Here is a 15,287-nt window from a genome sequence, read left to right on the forward strand (position 1 = left end):
CTTTCCTTAAGACGAGGTCTCAGACCTTGAAGTCTATGTGTCTGACTTTGGAGTTGTAATGCTTGGCCATGAGGTCTTGGTATCGTGTAAATCTTTGTTTGGTTGTTGCCCTGACTTCGTCTACTAGGTCGAGCTATAGACGCATGGCATTGTCGTTCCTCCTTTCATCATAATTGTCCAACCTGTAACTTGTGAGTTCGACCTCAGCCGGGATAATTGCCTCGCTCCCATAAGCTAGTCAAAATGGTGTCTCCCTTATAGGTGTTTTGACTGTCGTTCTATATGCCCATAGTACGCTTGACAGCTCTTTTGGCCATATACCCTTGCCCCCTCAAGCTAAGTCTTAATGATTTTAAGCAAGGATTGGTTCGTGACCTCAACCTGCCCGTTGGCTTGAGGATGGGTGAGGGAGGATTAGTGGTTCTTGATTCCTAACTGTGAGCAAAAATCCCTTAAGGAGTCATTGTCGAACTGTTTCCCGTTATCTGAGACCAAGACTTTAGGGATCCCATACTTGTAGACAATGTTTCTCCAAACGAAACTTCTCACGTTCTTCTCTGTTATGGTGGCCAAGGCTTTAGCTTTTACCCATTTGTTGAAATAGTCTATACCGACTATAAGGAACTTTAGTTGTCGCATTGCTATTGGGAATAGGCCTATGATGTTCAATCCCCATTGAGCGAATGGCCACGAGGCTGTCATTGGTGTGAGTTTTTCCGTCGGTTGTCTAATGTCGTTATTGAACCTTTGGCATTTGTCACAGGCTTTAATATAAGTCTGGGCATCCTTCTATATGGTAGGCCAATAGTATCCAACTTTAATCAATTTGTGCACCAACGACCTCGACCCTGAGTGATTTTTGCAGATCCCTTCATAGACTTCTCTCATGACATAGTCTGCTTCTTCGGGGCTTAAGCACCTCAGGTACGGGCGGGAGAAGCCTCTTTTGTACAAGACATCCTTTATCAAAATAAATCGTGCTACTTGGACCTTCAACTTCCTTCTGGCTCCCTTTTTGTCAGGTAATGTGTTATTTTTTAAGTAGGAGACTAATGGTGTGGTTCGGTTGCTTTCAGAACTTATCTCCTGCACATTGATGGGATCTATTAATGGTGAACACTGAATAAAGGAAAGTACCTTATCAAGGATGATCATGTGTTCTACTGATGCGGCCTTGGCAAGGCGATCGGTTTACTTATTCTCTCCTCTAGGGATCTGAATAATCTTGGCTTGTAGGTCATCCACCCTTCTCTTTACTTGCTCTAGGTACTTCTTCATCCTCTCGCCCTTACATTTGTAGTCATCGTTTACTTGATTTGTAACGACTTGGGAGTCACAATGAATAACCACACTCACGGCTCCTACTACTTTAGCGAGATCTAGTCCCGCCACTAGAGTTTCGTACTCCGCTTCATTGTTAGTTATAGGGAAGTTAAGACGAATCATGCATTCAATCTTGTCCCCTTCTGAAGAACAAAGTACAACACCCGCTCCACTAGCCTGTATGTTGGACAATCCGTCTGTGTGTATACTCCATTGAGGATACTCTTCTGCCCCTTGGTCTTCCACGTTAGTGAACTCCACAATAAAATCATCGACCACTTGCCCCTAATTGGCAGTACGCAGGCAGTACTGTATGTCGAACTCACTCAACTTGATAGCCCATAGTGCCATTCGTCTGATAGCTTCTGGATTGCTCATTACTTACCGTAAAGGCTTGCCCGGTCAGGACGAATACTGTGTGGGCTTGGAAGTATGGCCTGAGCTTGCGGGCTATTGTAATCAAAGCGAAGGCATGCTTCTCCATCGATGGATACCTATCCTCTGCACTGTAAAGTGCCCGGTTGGCATAGTATACGGGTTTTTGCACCTTATTTTCTTCTTTGATCAAGGCCGCATTGATGGCAACCAAGGATACAGCCAAGTAGAGGAACAATTCTTCCTTTGGTTTTGAGGGACTCGGCAATGACGGGGAAGAGAGGTAGGCCTTCAGATCCTCGAATACTTGCGGACACTCGGCTGTCCATTCAAAAGATTTCTTCAACGTGCGGAAGAAAGGTAGACACTTATCCGTCACCTTCGATACAAACCTATTTAGCGCAGCTACCCTACCATTGAGGCTTTGTACTTCCTTCACGTTCTTTAGGGGTGCCATCTTTATTATGGCCCTAATCCTGTCTGGGTTAACCTCAATACCTCTCTAAGATACCATGAACCCTAGGAACTTTCTTGCCGTCACCCTGAATGCACACTGGCCTAGATTGAGCTTCGTGTTGTAAAAGAGAAAGGTGTTGAAGGTTTTCCTGAGATCATCCAAATGACTATCCTCCTTTCAGCTTTTTACCAGCATGTTGTCAACATAAACTTGGACATTTCTTCCAATCGTGTGAACATCTTGTTCATGAGCCTCTGATATGCTGTGCTCGCATTCTTGAGGTTGAACGACATCACTTTGTAGTAGAAGGGGCCCTGGCTGTAATAAACGAAGTCTTTTCCTAATTCGTTTCGTCTATTTTGATTTGGTTATTGATAGGCCAAAAACGAATTGACCCATTGTGATAAATTAACCAATTAATTTAGCTAAGTGAATTAATTAAGTTAATTAACATGCAAACGCATGGTAGCACAAACAAATCACCAATAAACTAATTGTGCAGCAGAAAATAAATAACACGGTGATTTGTTTACGAATGGGGAAAACCTAATGGCAAAAACCCCATCGGGTGATTTTCAAGTCACTACTCCCGAAATTCTACTATTATCACAACAAGCGGTTACAAGTAAAGGAATCTCAGTACCTTATACCAACCTACAGTTGAACCCTTACCCCAATACCCAATTGGACTTGTTCTATAGTGACAATTTCCCCTTTTGATGCACGGCTCCCAAGTACGTGACTAACTAATTTGATGCACGGATCCCAATACGCGGCTTACTCCTTTGCACGAATCCAAATATGTGACTAACACCACAACAACCCCTTGATTGTTGTAGTTGATTTTTAGCAACTTCACATAGAAACACCAATAAGATCTTCAATGTTGGTGCAAGAGACTTTGCTTGGTTATAGAACTTAAAGGCGTACAAGAAATACAGCAAGAACTCTTTCTTCTGTAGGAGGAGGCTAGGGTTTCAAAAAGAAAACCTAATGAAGCTCTCTAGGGTTAGGTTTTTCTTTTTCCACCTTCTTTTAAATAAGAGCTTAATGGACTCTCCTATTCCAAATAGGTTTAAACAAATCTTGGGCTTTCCTAGTCTAATAAGGATTATACAAACCCATAAACAAATAGCCTTTTAGAGTAAAAACGTTGCTGGTTATAATTTGAAAACCCGTAAGCTCGATAAATCGAGACATCTGTCAAGTTTTAATGAATCTCGATAGATCAAGCTTCTGTTGAGGAGGTATTGAGACTTGCATATTGCACTTTTCTTGAACAGTTCTTGAGTAATCTTTATGTCTTCAATGTAACCACTTGTAATGATCATCTTGAACCTACTTAGATTTACCCAAATATAAGTAAAGTGTATTTTGTCAAAGGATATGTCAAATACATAAAAATATGTCCCTAACAATCTCCCCATTTGGCAATCCGTGACAAAACCACAAGAGTACATTGAATGTCCTAGAATACATTCTACTCAAGATTACAGAATAAATAAGCCTAGTTTAAAAGATCTGAACCTTGGAAGTTGCTGCAAGAAGAAGGTTCGGAATCTTGACTTGGCTTTAACTTGTCTTTCCTGAAAGGCACTAAACAAAACACATCAAGGTACCATGTGGAAAATAATGACAAGTTAAATAAATAAGAAACATGTATATAAAGAGAGAAAAGAAACAACACATGTGAGATAAAGAGTGAAACACATACATCATCATTAAATATAGAAACAACACATGATGTATGTAAATGGTTACAAAACCAAAAGATACACAATACAAAAAAATATATCAATATCAATGTGTATCAAACTAACTCTCCCCCTAAGTTAGTTACATCAAAGACATTCTTCCCTTTAACATGAAGTTCTCCCTCTAAATCTATTACTCCCCTAAGAAAAGACATTCAATTCTCAAATTTCTTCCCCTTTTTGACACGATTGTCAAAGGGCATAAAAAGCCAAAAGACTTGACTGGAGATAGACAGAAAACTGATATTGAGGGAATGAGGAGAACAAGGAACCATAGACCTATAAGAAAAAGAGAAACAAGATGCTGTGGACACAAAGGAAAAAAAATGCAAGACAAGGAAAAATGAGATGCATGCAAGGGTATCTCGATCGATCGAGAGGTGGCGAGACAGGTGTCGAGCATAATAGACATCAACAAATGCAGCTATCGAGGATCTGTCAAGGGACAAATCAACAAAAGGCTAAAGAGAAGCTCGATCGATCCACCAGCTATCGAGAAGCTATCGAGGGGACAAGAGCTTTCTCGATCGATCCACCAGCTATCGAGGAAGTGTCGAGATTGCGATAAGAAATAGCTTAAGATCTCGACAGATAGCTAGGTGTCGAGGAGTGTCGAGATAGCTTTTAAAAACAATTTTTCGAGAAGAGAAAAACACAGACATGAATGCAATCAAGCAAGCAACTTAACCAAGGATCCAATCAGCAATTTAAACTCTCAAAATCATCTCTCAACAACAATTTTAAGCACAAAGATACCAAAAACACACACACACACACTAAACAAGTCTAACCAATTTTATATTTCAAAAACAAGTTAAGACAGTTTAGTGAGCATACATTAACACATGTAAAACCTTGTGATGGCCAAATCACATTGTACCTGCACATGTATCAAAAGTAGTAAAGAATATTGCGTGTTGTGTGTAAAAAACATCGCAAGATTGCATAAGTGTATACATGTTATGACGATTTGAGATATTAGAAAATCACTTTAACTCATATACTATCATTACTGTTTGATGGAGACTATCACCTTCGAGGTACATCCTATAACTTCCACATCTCCTAGAATACACGCTTGCAATCATATTTAAAAGCATTTTGATCTTTTTGCTTTTTATTTTTCTTTGCATATTTTTATTTAAGCAAATCATGCATGGGCATATAAGAGAAAGAAAAGAAATACCCAATGATGGTAAGCATTTGACGTTCTAATTTTGCTATGCCGAAGCAAACAAATGTCATTGACACTGCACTTTTGTTATGTTGAAGCATACAGGTGTCATATTATGATTGGTGGGCAATAGTAGTGAGATGATTATTTATGCCTTTCTCTTAGGATTTTCTAGTCATTCCCGTCAAAAAGAGTGATACTAGTGTTAAGTGCAAGAAATAACTTAATCTTACTCATCACAAACAAGAGCCACAAAGCTCACTTACTTAGTTGTGCATAGAGATGCTCATCTAAGTTACATGAGATACAAAGTTCAAAAAATTTTGTTTCAATGGCCATCCAAGGTACACAAGTACCAATGTACACAAACAAACACTGTTTTTGTATTTTTTTTTTTTTTTCAATTTTTTTTTTTTTGAAAACAAAACAAAACAAAAACTGAAAACAATCAAACAAAAACATGTTAAACAAAACAAAGCATAAAACAAGATGCAAATGCATGAAAGCATAATTCCAAAAATAAATAAGAAATCAAGAAAGAAAGTCCAACTTTAGATAGAAAGAATTAAAGAAAAGGACAAACAGAAAGACAGTTAAGTCTTAGGATCCTTCATCACCCACACAGCATGAGTCTTTGGCTGTGAAGATGAAAAGGCACGTGTCCTAATATGACTACTAAAGGACATAGAGGAATTAGAATTCCCCTAAAATTGAGTCAAAAAGCTCAAAGCTTTTAATAACTCACCAATAATAGGTATAGAGCCTTTAGACAAAGGATGAGACCTATTGGACACACGCTTATAAGGAAACAATTTGAAACAATTAGGACGAGTGTGACCAGAAATACCACAATGGTGACAAATATGAGCAGTTTTAGAGCTACTCGGCTTCCTAGAAGGAGACCTAACCTTAGAGGTCGACAAAGACCTCAACTTAGGACAATTTGGCCTAATATGACCAACAATATGACAATGATGACAAGTGGGGACAAATTCAGAATTTTTATTCAACCTAGGAGGAGTTTTAGACATAGGTTTAGAAACTTTAGCGTTAACATCAGATTTTTTACCTTTGTCTATCCTAGCAATATTAGCCTTCAACTCTTCATTATTCCTTTTAAATGGGGGAATATAAAAATCTTTTTCTTTTGAGTTAGGCTCAACAAGAAGTTTGGCACTAGTTAATTTTTCAACTTTAGTTTTAGATTCAACTAGTTTCTCTTCCAAACTCTTAATTTTGTCCACCTGATATGAAATTTGATTTTTAAAATTCTCATTCAAATTATTGGCTTCATCCAAATTTGCAATAAAATCATCTTTTTCAAGTTTGGCCTTTTTAAATTTAGCTTTTAATTTTGTAGAACATTCAAGAGATTTCATACAAAAATTATAAAGCTTGCAATAGGCATCTTGAATATCATCATCATCATTCAACATAAGATCATGCAAATCAAAACAATCAAGAGTTTTCATGACAACAGGGGTCAATGGATCACACAGCAAAGATTAAAACATAATCAGAGTGTGCCTGCTCTAATACCACTTGATAGGCCAAAAACGAATTGACCCATTGTGATAAATTAACCAATTAATTTAGCTAAGTGAATTAATTAAGTTAATTAACATGCACACGTGTGGTAGCACAAACAAATCACCAATAAACTAATTATGCAGTGGAAAATAAATAATACGGTGATTTGTTTACGAATGGGGAAAACCTAACGACAAAAACCCCACCGGGTGATTTTCAGGTCACCACTCCTGTCTTTCCCTCTTTTTGGGCTTCTCTTCTCAGGCCAGCAGTGCGTCTTCTATGTTCGTGTACTTAGTAGCCTTGTAAAGCACATCCAACATGGTCTTTAGGTCGTTTTTATATAAAGAAAATAGGAACTTACCCTTCCGTAGCCTATTTATGAATGCAACCATGAGTATTTTGTTGTCAGTTTTATCGATTAAGAGGGTCTCTTTGTTGAAACGGGTTATGTAAAACCTCAGCATTTCATTCTCTCGTTGCTTAATGTTCTTCAGGCATGCAGTGGATTTCTTATACCTATGTCCCCCGATAAAGTGAGGCAAATTGGGTGCTTAACTCCTTGAAGGTTCTAATGGAGTTGGGCGTCAATCTGCTAAACCAAACCCTTGTAGGTCCCTTTAGAGTAGTGGGGAAGGCTCTACACATGATCTTGTCCGCCATTCCTTACAAGTGCATCAGGGTCTTGAAAGACTCCAAGTGGTCCAGGGGATCCTTAGATCCGTCATAGGTCTCCAACTGTGGCATACAGAACTTTGGTGGAAGGGGGAACGTAGTGAGGGATGTCGTGAATGGCGAGTCAATTCGATGGACCAGGTCATCGAGGTCGCTAGACACCCATCCTCTGAAGACATTCATCATGAAGTCCATCCGTTCCTTCATCATCTGCATCTCTGCGATTATGTGTGGTGGAGCCGTATCTACGCATGGAAGGCTTGTGTCCTGTCACTCTGGTCTGCTTGGGGCGTTGCTACCTTCCGACCTTTCTTGGTCCCTTCTCTCAGTGCTAGTGCCTTCTTGGTCCTCTTTCTGAGTGTTAAGCCTCGCATTCTTTTGGCGCAGCTGCTCTTCCAGATCATGGTTTTGCTTGGTGAGGGACTTTACGGCAGCGGTGAGAGTTTGAACCTGTCTCTCGAGGGCGGTTGTGCGTGGTTCGTCTCTTTGAACATTGTTGGTGGTCACCATCGAATGAGTAAGTACCATGCAACTCTTTGTCTCAGAAGCGATAGTATGGCTTACAAGTCACACACTCCCCACAGACGGTGCCAACTAATGATGTCAAAAATCATCAGTAAGTCACACAATCCTCATGTGCTTGAGACAACACCTGCGAAACAAAAACAAAGAAAACCTTGTAGATAGTATCGGTATGGTACCAGCCAAATACCCTTCGAAGGTCAAGTTAGAGAACTTTCACAACTCTAGAGTGCCAGAACTGGGGAAATTATGTGTACCTCAGTTTGTGAGAGTTTTGGGATTTTTATAGTAGTGTAGAGTTGACATTCATTTCTTGGTGGAGAAGATCCTCATTAATGCGCGTATTTTGAGGAATCCTTTCCTTATAGGGTTTTTTCAATTAGGGTTAACCGTGAGGCGTAAGATATTTCCTTATGTACTTATTCGTGGAGCCTAAGCAAAAACCATGCTGGAACCGTCAAGAGACCTTTTACTCCCGTCAGCTTCTTTTCATCAGCTTTCCATCACGTCAAGGCAGTTTGGTTGTCCAACAGAAAGTCGTTGGCTTTAGGACAGAGTCATCGTCTTCTGTATAGTAAAGTTGACTGGTCCAGGATTGATATCTTTCTAAAAATTACCCTTATCACAACATATTGTGAGTTTGAGTTCAGGAATCAAGCTCTCCAAAAGTTAGGGATAACTGGATAAGGCTGTCTTTCATAACGACTTGCAAATCTCATAAAAGTGGGAGTTTTGTGCGGTGGGACGATTTTTTATTTTTTAATTATGGTAAAGAGCCTTTAGCTTTTGTTAGTTGATTTCGATATGGACTTAATATTTTCCTCTTCAATGCTAAATATTTGCAACACCTTAGTGTGTGTTTATTATTCGTTCAATTTTTTTGAAAGAAATTGATATGTATTGTTCGATAATCTCACATTTCCACCCCCCACTAATTCAATGGCCAATGTCTATACTCATTTTGCTTTAGTTTTAATTGAATAGTAGAGATTTGCTTCTACAATATTTAAAATAATTAAACATATATCTTCTTAAGTCATTAGTCATTACCTTGTATTAAATGTAAAATATAGATATCTTGAAAAGAAAGTAGTGGGAAAGGATGCCAAATTGGCCAAAGAAAGCATCATTCTCATAGGTGAGAACAGAACAAGTAGGTCAAAGAGACCATAGCTTGCACGACTTTAGGACAGACTTTGGATTTGAATAGTCTCTTGTTTTTTTAGGTGAGTCTTCGTTTATGTCTTAACTCTTACCCCAAAAAAAGAAAAAGAAAAATAAATACAAACACCCAAATATCAAGAAATTATGTGAGAGTTCCAAGTTCTACTCATTATGTTATCCGCTTATAATATTTGCATAGAATTTTGTGGATGAATATTGAATAAGGCAGCAATACAATTAATTACACACCCAAATTCATAACATGCTTAAGTGATATTGTAATTAATGCACATAATTTTTTATTCTTAATTTTTTTTAACAAATTGATACCTAAACATATTGTGAAATTGGGTGGGAGTTTAGATGTAAGTTCAGCTTGGGCCAAAAACCCAACACCATTTCCTTTTGAAATTATTTTAAGACTATAGCTAATTTTACACTTTTTTTCAGAACTATTATATGTGGATCATGTGATAAATTGTGAGTTTTAATTAGTTTAACTGATAAAGAATTTGATGATTGAATAAGAGAATTGGTGTTCAATTTTTGTTTATACCAAAAACCAATTGACGTTTGACATATTACTTGTCATTTTTAAATTGACTCATTCCTTTTTTTTCTTTTTCTTTTTTTAATTTTTATCACTCATTGTCACCCACATGGGATAGTCGGGAAAACTGAAAATGGGTGTTAATTAGTCATGGTTCTAGAATTTTTCTTTCCTTGTGTATGTTATCATGAAATTGGGCCCCTTCGCAACCACAAATTCCATCTCAATTCTCCACCACACGATCTCCTATCAAAGGTGATGATGCACACAATTAAACATCATATTCCACACCCCACACATGAAACGTACCCCCTTATATAATCAAGGTTTCATTTAATTTTGTTGTTTTAAATTTAAAGGTGAAAATATGTTGAAGAAGTTAATGGTGGTCATTGCAATGGAATGGTACGTTGCTTTCTCTCTAAACTAATAAACATGTTTGTTACGTTGTTTGTATATTATTCTATTCTTAGTTGGTTATCTTTTTGGCATGTTATACAATCTGTTAGATTTGGGAGAGTTGCAGACTATGGCCTGGACTTCAGGAGGTTCACTCTTTATTTCTCAAGGAAGTAATTGAATTCATGTTTGAGTAAAGCAAATGACACTGAAATTTTTACTGTAATGAGTGGAGAATTTGGCAACCAAAAATCAACAATTAACTAAAATTACAGAGCATCCACTATGTTCCATGGAGCATCTCAATGTGAGCACAAGAATACTTGATTGAGTACACTGGATTAAGAAACATTGCAAATTGATTTATGCTTTTTTTTTTTTTTTTTTTTTTTGGTTTAGTTTCAATGAAAGCCAATAAAATACAGAGTAATTGGGTGTGATGTAGATGTAGGGAAATCATTGACGGTAAAGTTGTGTTATTTTATATTTATTTTGTTACAATTTTGATTATTCCTCAATCCTCACTACTAGAATTTTGTCTGTTTGATTTCTTAACTAATTAGATATACTCTCTATTTGTTCTTTATTCTAGATTTGTTCTTTTTCTTTTTTTTTTTCCTTGCAATAATGTAGAGTACAACTCCTAGCCTCATACTCATATTGGATTATGCATTATAATAATTCTCTTGGTTCTATTGTGGTGTAAAAGAATTTTGTTATTATATCTAATTTTAATTTTCTCTTTTTACATGGTTGTAGTTCCGATTTTATGTGATACACTACAATTGTGGGACTAAATTTTACTCAAGATAATATAAAATAGTTGTCATCTATCTTAACATTTACCAAGGAATTGTATTTGTGTAATAGCACGTTATGATTATGTAATATATTATTGTGTAATATATTACCATATAAAATTTGAATGTTTCTCATTTTTAGCGATGTTTAAAATTTTGACAATTTCTGTTTGGATAGAACTTATTTTGTTGAAACTGAAAACTGAAAACACTATAGTAAATAAGTGAAAACTACTATAGAGCGTTTTTAGGTTCGAAATACTGTAGCGCGTTTTTGTTTTTGTTTTATTTTTTTTTTAATTTTTTAATTTTTTTATTTCACTCCTTCCCTAGTAGCCTTTTTTTTTTTTTTTACTCCTTTCCTAGTAGACATCGATCTCTCTCTCTCTTCGATATGCACGAGGTGGAGCTTCCTCTCTCTTTCTCCCATGGAGTTTGGTCTTATGAAGAACTAATGTTTTAGTTTCTTGATTTGGGAACTTGGTGGTGGTGGATGGGTTGATCGGCGGTGGCTTTGATGGGTTGATCAGCAGTGGGTATGATGGGTTTGATTTGGGAACTCGGTGGTGGTGGATGGGTTGATCAGCAGGGAGTTTGATGGGTTGATCGGAACTCGGTGGTGGTGGATGGGTTGATCGGTGGTGGGTTTGCTGGGTTTGATTTGTTCTGTTTGCTGGGTAGATCCATTTGATCGGTTGCGTTTGCTGGGTTTGATCGTTTGATCGGTTGTTGGGTTTGATTTTTTTTTTTTTTTCACGTGGGTTTGATTTTATTTTTCACATGGGTTTGATTCATATGGTTTTGGTTTTACTGTTTTGATCACTTGTTGGTTGATGGGTTTGCTGGGTTTCAAGAACATGAATAGTCATGTTCTGGGTTTGATCGGTGAAGAAAATGAAGAACGGTGAAGAACACGAAGAATAGGACATGCACACACCCAGCTTTCATTGAAACGGTGCGTTCAAGCTGATTTCATCCTGCATTTCAGCTGGGAAGAGTTGCGCGTTTATTTTTACGCGCTGTAGCGTGGGTCCCATAAAGTGTAAAACGCAAATGCAGAAACGCTCAACTAAACGCTAGATCCAAACAAATACTTTGTCATACGAGATGTTTAATTACTTTTTCTCAATTTCATATTGGAGATGATTTAACTTTAAAATAGTCGAAATTAGATAAATATATAAACTTGAACATGTTAACATTTTGAGCTAAAAGTTACCTGTGCATTGCACGGGTTAGTGAATAGTATATAGAATATAGATAAGTATTTGCTAAGAGTACAATAAAATTAATTAATAAATAAATAAATAAAAAAGAAAGAAAGTAGAGTGGGACTGTAATAAGCAAAGAGAGTATAGAAAAAGCATCTAACATTTGAGCTAAAACCGGGGATATTTGCATATTAACATTGTGAAGGGATAGAATATAGTAAGTTAATATGGGTTTGAAAGAAAAATGCAAACTAGCATCTCGAGTTTTAGAAACTCGAGTTCCATATCAATCTTGAGCCTCAAAGACTCACTTCCCACTTGCTGAGTTTGCTGAGTTGGACATGTTTATGCCACATAGATCTCGAGTTTTTAACTGTCGAGACCAAAAAAACATAAATCTTGAGTTTTTTACACTCGATTTCAAACAGATAAAAAAAAAGTACAAACCCCAGAAAAAAAAGATTTCAAATAGATAACAAAAAACGTACAAACCCAAAAAAAAAAAAAAAAAAAAAAAAAAAAAAAACTGAGAAGAAAGAAGGAAACCCAGAAGAAAGAAAGAAAGAAGAAGAAGATCCACAGCAAAGGGTCTTGTTTTTGTCGTCTTCGGTTGTGGGCATTGCTTCCTTTTTGTTGTCTTGGTTTGTATTGAAAAGGGTCTTGTTGGTTTTTGGGTTTTGAAGGGTTGAACATTTGCTGGAGATTGGTGGGTACGCACTGGAAATCGAGTCTTAGAGACTCGAGTTCCACGTGGAATTTTTATGCATGTCAGCTGTCTTAGATCTCTGGAACTTGAGTTTTTAAAACTCGATTTGCTATTGATCTCGAGTTTTTAAAACTCGAGATGCTAGTTTCACACATACTTTTCAAAATCAGGCAACTAACGAAATTGGTAGAAATCCTTTGTTATTTGGAAAGGGTGTTCAGCTAAAACCATCAAGAGGGATCTGTAAATAGTTACTTTACCTAACTTGTTGACTAGAAAACTAGTTTATAATTAGAAACGGCTCCGAAAGAAAGAAAAAAAAAATGTAGTATAGAAAAGCACCACACGCCACAGACCACACAACCCTATTGCATTGAATTTGGAGTAGACAATCAAATATTATCAAGTAATACAATTTATACAATGCCCCTCCCAACTAAATTTATTTTTGACTCCTCCACATTACCCGTCTTCCAGTTGGATGGCCAATTGCAAAACACTTCATAAACTAATCACTATTCCTTTTGATTATAATTTGCCCAACAAAAACTCCAACTATAAATCCACTTCCGTATCCAATCACAACTGCTTTCTAACAAAACTCAAATATAGACTCTAAGCCTTGTTTTACTTCAAAATTTGAAGGTGGAGTGGGTGGGTCCTCCGAATCGGCACATTTTTTGGACAATGGGCTTCCGCACAATCCTACATTTCCATCGAATGAATTGGTTCCAAATGTAGAAAATTGTTTCCCTTGTGGTATAGGTCTCACAAGATGATTGTGAGACACACTCAAGAATGAAAGGAAGATGAGGTCTACCAATTGCGGAGGAATTTCTCCAGATAGCATGTTTTGAGAAAGGTCCAGTGATTCAAGGTTTAAGAGGTTTGCCAAAGATGATGGGATAGAACCACTAAGAACATTGTTGGAAAGGTTGAGCATATTAAGCGCTTTTAAATTCCCCATAATATTAGGAATTTCTCCATCAAACTTGTTGCCGGAAAGATCCATGGCCACAAAGGAATCTAGGATTCTCCAACATTCCCTCTTTATGCCCTTGTTTGTCAATTCCATTGAATACGTGTACGAGAATGCCCACGCCCAGCCATTGTTTCGTATATAAATCTGACCCTGCATATGCGTTGCACGATCTACACCAAAGCTCTCCATGCCTTCCAAATTTGGAAGTATTCTAATGGCAACTTACCAATAAAGTTATTGTTAGAGAGGTCAATGACACGTAATTTTGGGAATCCAAAATTTGTTTTGGGTTTTTCAATGATACCATGGAATTCATTCGATCGCAAAATGAGGACCCTTAGCTCTAGAAGAATGCTAATCCAAGAGGGAAAAACATCATTTATATGATTGTTTCCAAGATCAAGAATTTCCAACATGACACAATTAACAAGTGACCTTGGTATAGGCCCCTGAAAATGATTTTGACTCAAGCTAATCATCCTTAACTTACTTCCTTTCATGAATATTTGACCAATGCTGCCATGGAATTTGTTGTGCCGTAGATTAAGAGTGGAAAGGTTTCTCAAGTCTTTTAAACATTGGGGAAGGAAGCCACTCAAGTCGTTGTATTGCAAATCAAGAAAAGAAAGAGAACTCAGATCACAAATCATTTCTGAAATAATGCCGCTCAACATGTTGTTATTGACTTGATAGTTGATAGACAACAATTGAAGGTGGTGGAATTGGGAGAGACCCTTGAAATTTGTTATATATAAGGTCCAAAATTTGTAGATTGGTCCAAGGGAGAGCATATGGAGTTTGATCAAAACCTGTGAGGAAGTTTCCAGACAGGTCCAAAATCTGGAGTGTATTTACTAAAGTTCGTGATCCACTTTGGTATTTGGCCAGGAATATTGTTCATGGAAAGAGTCAAAACTTCCAACTGATCTTGGTTTCGAAGAAAATCTGGGAAGTCACCTAAGTTACAAGAATCCAGTCCTAATAACCTAAATTTTTGAAGGACAGTGTTGTAACTTGGATCAATAAGCAATGAAAGATTGTTCATAGATAGGTTGAGGAAAGAGAGGCTATTGAGTTCTCGAAACAAGTCAAATTTCACTATGCCACTCAATTGATTTGAAGATAGATATAGAGTTCGAAGATTCATAAGACTAAAAATAGCCGTTGGAATTGGGCCTTGCAAAATATTTTTCTGAAGATACAAGTTTGTTAGTTGGGTGAGGTTTGCTAACCAGGATGGGATAGGACCAGTTAATTCATTCCTAGAAAGACTTAAAAGTTGTGAGGTGAGTTAAGTTTCCAAGAGAAAACGGAATGTCACCATATAAATTGGTCCAATATAGACGTAACATAGTGAGTTTGTTTTGCTTACCAACCCAAGAGAGAGTCCCACGACTGAAATTGTTTTCTGAAAGATCTAGATATGTGAGCTTCGTCAGGTTAGCAAATGACGATGGTATTGGACCAGAGAAATTGCAACTTTCAACATCCAAGCAATATAAGGATTTGAGGTTACCAACTGAATCAGGTAGCTTGCCAGAGAAACTTGCGCCTTCAAGTCTCAAATCTTCAAGGGGGCTACTTCTATTAAATTCTGGTACACAACCAGTGATTTTTGGATTGAAGCGCACACTGAGAGACTTGAGATTTGGTAGCTGAAATATT

The 15,287-nt window shown here is 37.2% G+C and overlaps 1 protein-coding gene across 2 annotated transcripts in view; it reads left to right on the forward strand.

The window, feature by feature from the left end:
- LOC126705604 (GATA transcription factor 24-like) overlaps window positions 1–15,287 on the forward strand; it is a 35,630-nt gene that overhangs the window by 16,433 nt on the left and 3,910 nt on the right. The window lies entirely within an intron of this gene.

The sequence above is a fragment of the Quercus robur genome, chromosome 11 (assembly GCF_932294415.1).
Source record: "Quercus robur chromosome 11, dhQueRobu3.1, whole genome shotgun sequence".
Classification (NCBI taxonomy): domain Eukaryota; kingdom Viridiplantae; phylum Streptophyta; class Magnoliopsida; order Fagales; family Fagaceae; genus Quercus; species Quercus robur.